This window comes from Oryctolagus cuniculus, chromosome 9 (assembly GCF_051225735.1).
Source record: "Oryctolagus cuniculus isolate XC-2025 breed Fujian yellow rabbit chromosome 9, ASM5122573v1, whole genome shotgun sequence".
NCBI classification, from domain to species: domain Eukaryota; kingdom Metazoa; phylum Chordata; class Mammalia; order Lagomorpha; family Leporidae; genus Oryctolagus; species Oryctolagus cuniculus.
The window spans coordinates 138,044,393-138,055,681 of record NC_142875.1 but is presented as its reverse complement, the minus strand read 5'-3'; the positions used below and the strand labels follow the sequence as shown (position 1 = coordinate 138,055,681).

The 11,289-nt window shown below is 52.7% G+C and overlaps 1 long non-coding RNA gene across 1 annotated transcript; it reads right to left on the bottom strand.

Annotated features, from left to right (window-relative positions):
• Positions 1-348: 348 nt before the first annotated feature.
• LOC149124783 (uncharacterized) lies at positions 349-1,482 on the bottom strand. Its single transcript, XR_016213714.1, has 2 exons — positions 1,124-1,482; positions 349-703 (listed from the first exon to the last, which is right to left on the bottom strand). It is a non-coding gene; the product is annotated as an uncharacterized LOC149124783 (long non-coding RNA).
• Between the last annotated feature and the right edge of the window lie 9,807 nt (positions 1,483-11,289).

The following is an 11,289-nucleotide window of genomic DNA, read 5'->3' as shown; positions in this document are numbered from 1 at the left end:
TGGACCTGGGTCAGGGTTGGGTCACATCTGGCCAGGTGGAGGGAAGGGGGAATGTAAACAACTTAGTGTAGTTACTGGATTACTTAGCTCAACATCTAACATAATACATATATAAAGTCAAAGACACTTAGCATTGCTTACTATTACTACTAGTTGCCTACTAAGCTAATGTGTTTACACTTTAGGTTACATTAAAATAATATTTTCTAGCACTATTATAATGAATACTAAGGGCATAGTAAAAGCTGGTTGTGCAGGTGTCTTCTCAGAATGTCTATTCAAAATACACAGAGAGTCCTAAAAATAAAAAATAACTACAAACAACTCAATTAAAAATGGGCAAATAAATGGACACCAGACCAATGAAAATTTTTATTAGAGCTGCTAGACTACAAGACAAGAACAAAACAGCAGTTGCTGGAGGGTGAGGAACAACAGGACGTCTCCTTGCTGCTGGCAGGAGCCAATGGCCCAGCCACTGTGGAAGAAGTTTCAGTGTTTCTCCTGAAGTGAAACAAGCATCGCTGTACAATCCAACATCTACACGCTGCATTCTGTGTGTTTGAAACATTCCTTTGACAAATACTTCCAGACAGCAGCCACCAGGTAAATTTGTTCAGACGTACGGTAATAGGACTCCTCCAACAGCAGAGCGATGCGGGACTGAACCGGGTACTCCACCCACAGTGCACTCGTCACCCGTCTGCAAGAACAGAGGTTGCTTCTCTGTGCTCTACACTGGACCCCCAACACCGAAAGCAGGAGGAAGCTTCCCACATCAGGAGTCCCCAGGCCTCCGGACACCACCCAGGGGTCAGTTAAAGGCACAGCAGCACACGACTGCCTCTCCCACGTCAGACGCCCATCACAAGCCTGTCTCTCCCCAGGTCACAGAGGCTCCTCTCTGAGATGGCCACAGACTGAGGGCTCACACAGCTCCCTACTCAGGTTTGATCATTGCTATGACGTTCACAGAACTCAGAAAAACAAATTTCCTGAATGTTTTGGTCTCCCCACAATTCGTTGCTGAAGTCCAACCCCCCAAAGTGACGTCATGAAGAGGTTATTTGGGGACTGGCACTGTGGTGCAGCAAGTTAAGCCAACGCCTGCATGTTTACTTACTTGCAACATTAAAACTACAAGACTGCAGAGGGGGGTTAGCGGAGGAAAGCCTTAGAGAGGTCGCCCCTGACGTGCAGCCGCGGCTCAGTTAGCTGACCTTCGGCCGAGTTAATCTCACACACAGCCAAGGGGGCAGGCCTCACACACGGCAGAACAGGAAACCTTCCGAGCCATGTGCTCCGCCCAGGACACCCGCGGGTTCTGCGCCATCACGGGACTGCGAGTGCCCCAGGCGTGAACCAAAACCCCCAGGCAGGGTTGTGGCTCCGGCCTGGCCTAGTGCTGCCGCCCGCCTCAGATTCCGTCTCCCAGAGCCCAGCCAGCGACAGCCTCAGAGGACTCCATCTCCCAGAGGCCCCTGGGGGGTGTCGCACCTCAGAGGACCCATCACCCACAATGCCCCGCGGGCGACCGCCTCAGACTCCTCCCAGAGCCCAGCCAGCGACAGCCTCAGAGGACTCCATCTCCTAGAAGACCCCGTGGGCGTCATGCGTCAAGGACAGCATCTCCCACAATGCCCCGCGGGCGACCACCTCAGACTCGACCTCTCTGAACCCCGTGGGCATCCTGCCTCCGAGGACTCCGTCTCACAGCGGACCGGAAGGGGCGTGTCTATGAGGACCCCATCTCCCAGAGCCCCCCTCAATGCCCCCTTGGAGTCTGTTTCCCTGTGCCCCACAAACGCCTCAAACGCCATCATCCAGGGACCAGCAAGCGACAAGCCTCAAAGGCGTTGCCCAGAACACCTCGCGGGCGGCCATCTCAGACTATTTTCCAGGGTCCCGTGAGCGCCTGCCTCAGACTCCATCTCCCAGAGGTCCTAGCAGGATGCTCACGTCGGAGCACCGCTTCTCCCAGAACACCTTGCAGGCGCTCGCCTCAGACTCCATCTCCCAGAGGTCCCTCCGGCGTCGCGCGTCAGAGGACTGCTTCTCCCAGAATGCCCAGCTTCTCCCAGAATGCCCAGCAAGGTCCCGTCTCAGCCTCCATCTCCCAGCGGGCTACGGGGGTGTCACACAGCAGAGGACCTCATCTCCCAGAATGCCCTGCAAGTGTCCCGCCTCAGCCTGCATCTCCCAGAGGGCCACAGGGCTCACACAGCAGAGAACCGCATCTCCCCGAGCCCTGTGGGTGTCCCATCTCAGTGCACTGGCACCCACCTCAGAATCCAACTCCCAGAGCCCAGCGAGCAACAAGCCTCAACATGCTCCATCTCCAGAAAGGCCCGGGGTTGTCGGACATGAGATGACCCCGCGGGCCCAGATGACCCCCTCAGATTCCATATCCCATAGGTCCCCCGGGGTGTCGCACGTCAGAGGACCTCATCTCCCACAATGCCTCACGGGCCTCTCGCCTCAGACTCCATATCCCATAGGTCCCCGGGGGTGTCACACGTCAGATGACCTCATCTCCCACAATGCCTCGCCGGTGTCTCTCCTCAGACTCCATATCCCACAGGACCCCGCGGGAGTCTTGCGTCAGCGAACCCCGTCTCCCATGCTCTGAGGCTAAAGTCGGTCAGGAGAAGCGGGTTCGTGTGCCCTCTCGTGGCTACCATGACTCCGCGCATAACACTCAGCGTGCCCCATCCTAGCTTTTCTGGGAAATGGAACAAATTCAGGGTCGTACTCAGATCAGCAAAGGCCTCCGCATAGGAAATTCGCACTGACAAGGGGTGCACTACCCCATGTCTTGTTTGACATTTGTGATGTAGCAATTATTTGTGAATTTTTTGCAAACTATATGGGATGTTATAAATATGAGCGTGTAATTCTTAAACAAAAATCAACTAAAAATAGTCCACACGCTGAAAATTGAAATACAGAAATTCTAGAAAAATGTATACCAGAATCTATGTGGTCTTAGATTTGTTAGGGAGTTCTAACCACAATTCAACTCACAAAAGAAAAGGTGTGAACATAGACTTCATAAAATTAAGTTTTCTTCTGTGAAAGGCCCTGTTCAGAGAACAAAGAGGGTGCAGAAATGGAGCAGGCACCGACAGAGCAGACACTGGTGAAGAGTATGCACTCGGGGCAGGCATTTGGTCGAGTGGTTGAGATGCCCAAGTTCCACATCTGAGTGCCTGGGCTTGATTCTGGGCTCTGGCTCCTGACTCCAGCTTCCGGCTAATGCAGATCCTGGATGGCCTCAACTGAAGGCATCAAACTATTCGGTTCCTGGTACCCACGTGAGACATTGGATTGAGTTCCTGGCTCCCTACCATCTAGGGCCTGTTGCAGAAATTTCTGGAGTTAACTGGCAGGTGGGAACTCATTCTCTCTGTCATTTCTCTTAAAAAAAAAAAAAGTGCATATCAGGGGCTGGCTGTGGTGGAGTGGATAAAGCCACCACCTGTAACACCAGCATCCCGTTCAGGTGCAAGTTTGAGTCCAGGCTGATCCACTTCCTAACCAGCTCCTTGCTAATGTGCCTGGGAAGGCAGTGGAAGATGCCTCAAGTACTTGGGACCCTGCATTCATGGGGCCTAGTACTGACCATTGCAGCCATTTGGGGGATAAACTAGAAGGTGGAAGCTCTCACTCTCTCTCTCCCCCTCCCCTTTCAAGTAACTATTTTTTAAAAAGGAGTAAATGACAATCTACTTAAATTATATAGAATATGCGAGCATCAGAGTATGCAATGCAAAAGATGACAAGGAATCTGTGTCTCAGATGTGTGGAAACTGCAGTTGGTGGGAGACACTGCTTGCCTCAATCACTCTGGAGGTGAGTGGAGTCCACAGACCCCAGGGGAAGGAGATTCTCAGGGGTTCTTCCGGGGAAAGAGGCTCCTGGATCCTGGCTTTGGATCAGCCCATGACCAGCTGTTATGGCCATCTGGAGAGTGAACTGGCAGTTAGAGACTCTCAAGGTTTTTCCAGGGGAAGTAGGCTCTCAGGGTCCCCAGGGGAAGGATGCTCTAGGTGTAGCATGGCCAAGGAGTTTCAACAGACATGGCAGTGTCAGGCAGAGTGGAGTCATGTGCCCTCTGCTGGCATCTGGGGTCCTCAAAGGCCACTACCCATTGCTCAGTAACACAATAAAGTGGCGACCATGCCCGCTCACCATGGTCTCACTGAAGCTGTAGATTACTCTAGTGGTGGGTCCCTGACACTGTGCAATTGGAATTTGCAATAGCACCATAAAAATTGAAGTCCTAAGGTATAAATGTAACAAAATATATACATAGATGCACTCAGAAACCTTGAGACATGATAGGGAGAGGTCAGTACTCTGGCTCAGGAGGTCAAGCAACTACCTACAGTGCCAGCATCCCACACAAACTGCATTTTGAATTCTGGATAATGCACCTGGGAAGGCAGCAGAAGATGTCCCAAGTGCTTGGGCCCCTGAACCCATGTAGGAGACCTAGAACAAGCTCCTGGCTCCTGGCTTTGGCCTAGCCCAGCCCTGCCAATTGTGGCCATTGGGGAAGTGAACCAGTGGATTTAAGATCAATCTCTCTGTCTTTCCTCCTCTATAGCTCTGCCTTTCAAATAAATAAATACATCTTTATAAAAAGAAAACAAGCTTTAAAACCTTCCTGAAAATTAATTCAAACTAAGTCATAGGCTACAGTTTTGAATGCAAAATCTGAAAATCATAGGACAAAAAAGAAATAAAATCTACATGGTTCTTGGATGATTTTTAAAATTTATTTATTAAGACAATTACAGAGAGAGAGAGAGAGAGTTCTGCCATCTGCTTCTCCACTCCCCAATTGGCCACAACAGCTCAAAATAGATTAGACCAAAGGCAGGAGTCTCTAACTCCATCCAGGTCTCCCACATGGGTGACAGGAGCTTAAGCACTTGGGCCATCTTTAGCTGCTCTTCCAGGTGCACTATCAGTGAGCTGAATTGTAAGTGCAACAGTTTGCACCCAAATAGGTGCTCATATGTGATGCCAGCATCACAGGCTAAGGCTTAACCCACTGCAACACAATATTGGCCCTAAAGCTTGAATAATCTACAACACACAACATCAAAATCCAATTCCCAGAGTAAAAAGTTGAAACTGTGACTTTATAAAAGTAAAACTTCCATGTGATAGATCATGTGTAGAGAACAAAAAGAGAAGGTACAATGTAAATTACTTGAGATGTGAGAGCACTCAGGGATGGACTGTGACAAAGAACCTGTAACAAGTGTATGGAACACTCACTGTAGAATATAAGACACAGCTAAATGCACCATCCATGAAGAGTGGGCCCTCACTAGGCTCAAGTCTCTCAGAGCCTTGGTCTTGGACTTTCTGGAGACTGGAATTGTGGGCAAGAAAAAATCTGTCATTTATAAATTACCAGGCTATTGTGTGACAGCAGCCAGGCAGGACTAAGACAATGGGTTATTATAAAGGTGTGGTGAAGGACACACACGCACAGCTAAAGGCACCTAGGATGAGGCCCACAATAGTCCCAAGGCAGGGCTTCCATCCCATGGAGCTGGGAACCACCCCACCCTCTTGGCACATGCATGTGTTCACCAACCCCAGAAGCTCCCTGAAGCACATCTTTCAGGGACCCCCTGGAGGCTTCATCAGGCAGGCATGACTGATGATTCACTCCTTCACCAGCCCTCTCATCCCAGAGGAACAGGGAAGGGACTGGGAAGTTCCAAGTCTCTAATCACGGCTTGGTCTTTCTGATAACCAGCCCCATCCTGAAGCTATCCAAGAGCATCCAAGAGCTATCCAAGTGTTCTCATCGGAACAAAAGTCTTTTCCTATCAACCAGGAGAGATCAAAGACTTAGAAAGAAATGAAAAGACCAAACACATATTAGAACACAAGAGGCTTGCAGGGCTCCTATCACTCAGGACATTGTAAAGGTTTTAGAAGCAATACGCCAAAAACAGGGGACAGAGACCAAACATGAGAGGACTTCAAGAAGTTACTGGAAGATGGAATTAAAAGATCAATGTATTTTGCTGCAAAAACATTTGAAAGCAAGCATGTTTTTTTTTTCATTAGAAATTTATGGAAAATAAATATTCTGAAAAGCATATGCATGGATTTCAAATTTTTACAAAAAAGATATATGTATTTATTAAAGGCAGAGTTACAGAGAAAGAGAAGGGAGAGAGAGAGAGATCTTCCATCTGCTGGTTCATTGCCCAAATGGCCCAGGGCTGGGCAGAGCTGAACACAGAATCCAAGAGCTTGCTCTGGGTGTCCCATGTGGGGACAGGAGCCCAAGCACCAAGGCCATCCTCTGTGGCCTTCCCAAGCACACCAGCAGGGAGCTGGATCTGAAGTGTGGCATCAGGTCTCCAACCATCGCCAACATGGGATGCCAGTGTCATAAGTGGCAGCCCAACCCACTACACTGCAAGGCCAGCCTCCGGATTTCAAATGTTTATTGCACCAAAAAAATTTACTAGAGCTGGCATTGTGATGCAGCAGGTCACACAGCCATCCGAGATGTCAGCATTCCATACAGGAGCATGGGTTTAAGTCCTGGCTCCTCACTTCTGATTCACATCCATGCTCCTGCGAAAGCCCCACATGCCAGCAGGCGCCTTCCTGACTCCAACTATCAGAGCCGAACGAGTGACAAGCCTCAGAGGACTCCATCTCCCAAGGGTCCTAGGGGGCATCAAACGTCAGAGGACCGAGCAGGTGCTAATCTCAGCCTCTATTTCGCAGGGTCCTGTGAGCGCCTGCCTCAGACTCCACCCCCTAAAGGCCCATGGGTGTCCAGCTTCCTAGGACTCCGAGGCACACAGGGTCCTTCTGGGGGTCTTTCAGGACCCGAGCTCCCAGAGACCCTGAGCAGGCACTCCACCAATGCCAATCTGCGAACGCCCAAGGGCACCTCTCTGACTCCAACTACCAGAGTCCAGTGAGTGACAAGCCTCAGAGAACTCCATCTCCCAGTGGTACCCACGTGCGTCATACATCAGAGGACGGTGCGGGCGCTCATCTCAGACTCTATTCCCAGGGTCCTGTGAGTGCCCGCCTCATACACCAACTCCCATAGGTCCGTGGGTGTCCGGCTTCCTAGGACTCACGGAGGGCCCTGCTGGGCTGCCCTCCTGAGGAGTCCAGTTCCAAAAGTACCCTGGGCAGGTACTTTTCTGATGCCCATCTGCCGAAGTCCCGCCGGCGCCCTCTTGACTCCAACTACAAGAGTCCAGGGAGCAACAAGTCTCAGAGAACTCCATCTCCCCAGGGTCCTCGGGGGCATCATACATCAGAGGAATGCGTCTCCCAGACGGCACTGTGCTCTCCTGCTTCAGTCTCCATCTCCCAGGGGTCCCCGGGGGCATTATACATCAGAGGAACGCGCGGGTGTTCATCTCAGCCTCTATTTCCCAGGGTCCTGTGAGCACCCTCAGACTCCATCCCGCAGAGGCCCGTGGGTGTCCAGCTTCCTGGGACCCCGCCTCACAGAGGGTCCTTCTGGAGTGCCCTCTTGAGGAGTCCAGCTCCAAAAGTACCCTGGGCAGGTACTCCTCTGATGCCCATCTGCCAAAGTCCCGAAGCGCCCCCCTGACTCCAACTACCAGAGCCTGGGGAGTGACTCCATCTCCCAGTGTACCCATGGGCATGTACGTCAGAAGAATGCATCTCCCAGACTGCACTGTGCTCTCCCGCTTCAGACTCCATCTCCCAGGGGTCCCCGGGGGCATCATATGTCAGAGGACTGCACGGGCACTGATCTCAGACTCTATTTCCCAGGGTCCTGAGAGCGCCCACCTCAGTCTCCATCCCCTAGAGGCCTGTGGGTGTCCAGCTTCCTCGGACCCCGTCTCACCGAGGGTCCTTCTGGAGTGCCCTCTTGAGGAGTCCAGCTCCAAAAGTACCCTGGGCAGGTACTCCTCTGATGCCCATCTGCCAAAGTCCCAAAGCGCCCCCCTGACTCCAACTACCAGAGCCCAACGAGCGACAAGCCTCAGAGGACTCCATCTCCAAAGGGTTCTCGGGGGCATCATACGTCAGAGGACCGCACGGGCGCTCATCTCAGCCTCTATTTCCCAGGGTCCTGTGAGTGCCCGCCTCAGTCTCCACCCACTGCAGGCCCGTGGGTGTCCAGCTTCCTCGGACCCCGTCTCACAGAGGGCTCTGCGGGGTACCCTCTTTGAGGACCCCAGCTCCAAGAGGCCTCTGAACAAGTTCCCCTCAGAAGCCCATCTGGGAAAGCCCCGCGGACCCGCAGGCGCCCTCCTGACTCCAACTACCAGAGTCCAGAGAGCGACAAGTCTCAGAGAACTCCATCTCCCAGGGGTCCTCCGCGGCATCATACGTCAGAGGAATGCGTCTCCCAGACGGCACTGTGCTCTCCTGCTTCAGACTCCATCTCCCAGGGGTCCCCGGGGGCATCATACGTCAGAGGACCGTGCGGGCACTCATCTCAGACTCCATTTCCCAGGGTCCTGAGAGCGCCCGCCTCAGTCTCCACCCCCTAGAGGCCCATGGGTGTCCAGCTTCCTGGGACCCCCGCCTCACAGAGGGTCCTTCTTGAGTGCCCTCTTGAGGAGTCCAGTTCCAAAAGTACCCTGGGTAGGTATTCCTCTGATGAAATCTGCCAAAGTCCCGAAGCGCCCCCCTGACTCCAACTACCAGAGCCTGGGGAGCGATAAGTCTCAGAGGATTTCATCTCCCAGTACTACCCATGGGCATGTACGTCAGAGGAATGCGTCTCCCAGACGGCACTGTGCTCTCCTGCTTCAGACTCCATCTCCCAGGGGTCCCCAGGGGCATCATACCTAGGAGGACCGCACGGGTGCCCATCTCAGACTCCATTTCCCAGGGTCCTGAGAGCGCCCGCCTCAGTCTCCATTCTGCAGAGGCCCGAGGGTGTCCAGCTTCCTCAGATCCCATCTCACAAAGAGTCATTCTGGGGTGCCCTCTTTGAGGACCCCAGCTGCAAGAGTCCCCTGAGAAGGTACTCCTTTGATGCCCCTTTGCCAAAGTCCCGCAGGCACTCCCCTGTCTCCAACTAACAGAGCCCAGCGAATGACAAGCCTCAGAGGACTCCATCTCCCAGTGGTACCCGTGGTCGTCATGTGTCAGAGAAATGTGTCTCCCAGGTCCCACTGTGGTTTCCTGCTTCAGACCCCATATCCCAGAGTTCTCCGTGGGCATTTTATGTTGGAGGACCATGTTTCCCAGATCGCACTGTGGTTTCTGGTTTCAGATTCCATCTCCCAGTGGTCCTCATGTGCACTGTATGTCTGAGAACCGCATCTCCCAGAACACCTCACGGGCACTCATCTCAGACTCTATTTCCCAGGGTCCTGTGAGCACCAGCCTCAGATTCTGTCTCCTAGAGGTGCTAACAGGTTGCTCACATCTGAGGACCACTTCTTCCAGAACACTTTGCATGTGCTGTCCTCAGACTCTACCTCCAAGAGCCCAGCCAGTGACAAGTTTCAAAGGACTCCATCTCCCAGTGATCTCCCCCGGCACTGCGTGTCAGAGGACCGTGTTTCCATGAAGGCACTGGGGCATCTATCCTCAGACCCCATCTCCCAGAGCTCCCCGTGGGCACCCCCCCATTATACTCAGAACGTTGGAGCCCTAGAGTATGGAGTGCAGAGCATGACAGGGCATCTGTCACAGATGCGTGGACACTCATGACACGTGGTGGGAGATGGCGCTTGTGTGGAATCCACAGGCCAAAAGAAAAATGGAATGTACATGAGCAGTGCACCGTCCTTCTTCACAGGGTCAACAGTGGCTTCGGGGGTCAGGCATTGCGGCACAGCGGCTTAAGTGGCTGCCTGCAATGCCGGCATTCCCTATGGACGCTGGTTAGATCAAGGCTACTGCACTCCCAATCCAGTTCCCCGCTGATGTGCCTGGGAAAGCCTTGGGTGGTAGCCAGAGTCTTGCACTCCTGCCTCGCACATGAAAGACACAGCAGGAGTTCCAGGCTCCCGGCTTCAGCTTGGCCCCACCCCACCATTGTCGCCATTTGGGGAGTGAAGCAGCAGATGGAAGATGTCTCTCTCTCTGTCACTGTAGCTCAAGAAAGAGAGAGAGAGAGAGAGAAGGAGAGGAGGGAAGGAGGGAGGGAGGAAAAGAAAAAGAAAGAAGAGGAGGAGGGGCAGGGCGAGGCGAGGTGAAAGGAGGTGAAGCATCTTAGGGAGCCCGTTTCACCGTCCTGCCATTCAACGTCACAGCTGCAGACCCATCAGTGAAGAGCAGGTCTGCACCAGAAAGGTCTCCAGCGCCTTCAACTTCGAGTGTCTACTGTCCAGAACCATGGGCAATAAATTACTGTTGTGATCTCCTTCCCCAAAACCTGTAAGCCCACTCCCACTGTGAAAAATGTCAGAAAAGCAAACCTCACTGCATGAAGCCGGATACCTAGAAGACACGGGCAATTGCCAAGTAAATATGCCTATTCATTGGGGCCAGTGTTGTGTGTAGTGGCTAAAGCCACCACCTGTAGTAGCAGCATCCCATATGGGCACCAGTTCAAGTCCCAGCTGAGGCACTTTTGATCCAGCTCCCTGCTGATGCACCTGGGAAAGCAGCAAAGGTGGCCTAAGTGCCTGGTGCCCTGCACCCACAGGGGAGACATGGAAAAGCTCCCTACTCCTGGTGTTGGCCTGGCCCAGCCCCAGCTTTTGTGACCACTTGGGGAGTGAACCCGTGGATGGAAGACCTCTCTCTCTGCCTTTCCCTTTCTCTCTGTGGAACTCTGCCTTTGAAATACATAAACTAAGTCTTGAAAAAAAATTACTCACAGGGGCTGGGATTGTGTCCTGGCAGGCAGAGCTCCAGACTGCTGGCTTCAGTGTGGCCCGGCTCCAGCTGCTGAGGCCACTAGGGGCGGTGAAGCAGTGGATGGAAGACCCCTGTCTCTCTGTAACTCTGCCTTTTAAATAAATAGATACATAAATAAGTCGATAGATAAAAAGAAAGAATGTAAATAAGCACAGAGATACTCCCCAGGCAGGAGCAGAAGAGCTATTACTCTTAAGACACAACAGTCCCTTCTCATTTGACCTGCAGATTCAATGGAATCCCAATCACATTCCCAGCAAAGATGCCAGCGAACGGTTTAGAATCCTAGATAGGGACATAAGACTGAAGAAGGGGGGCCGCACTGTGCCTTAGTGGGTCGAGTCACAGCTAGTATCACCAGCATCCCATAGAGCCGCCTGCTGGAGTCCCAGCTGCTCCACTTCCAGTCCAGCTCCCTGCCAATGG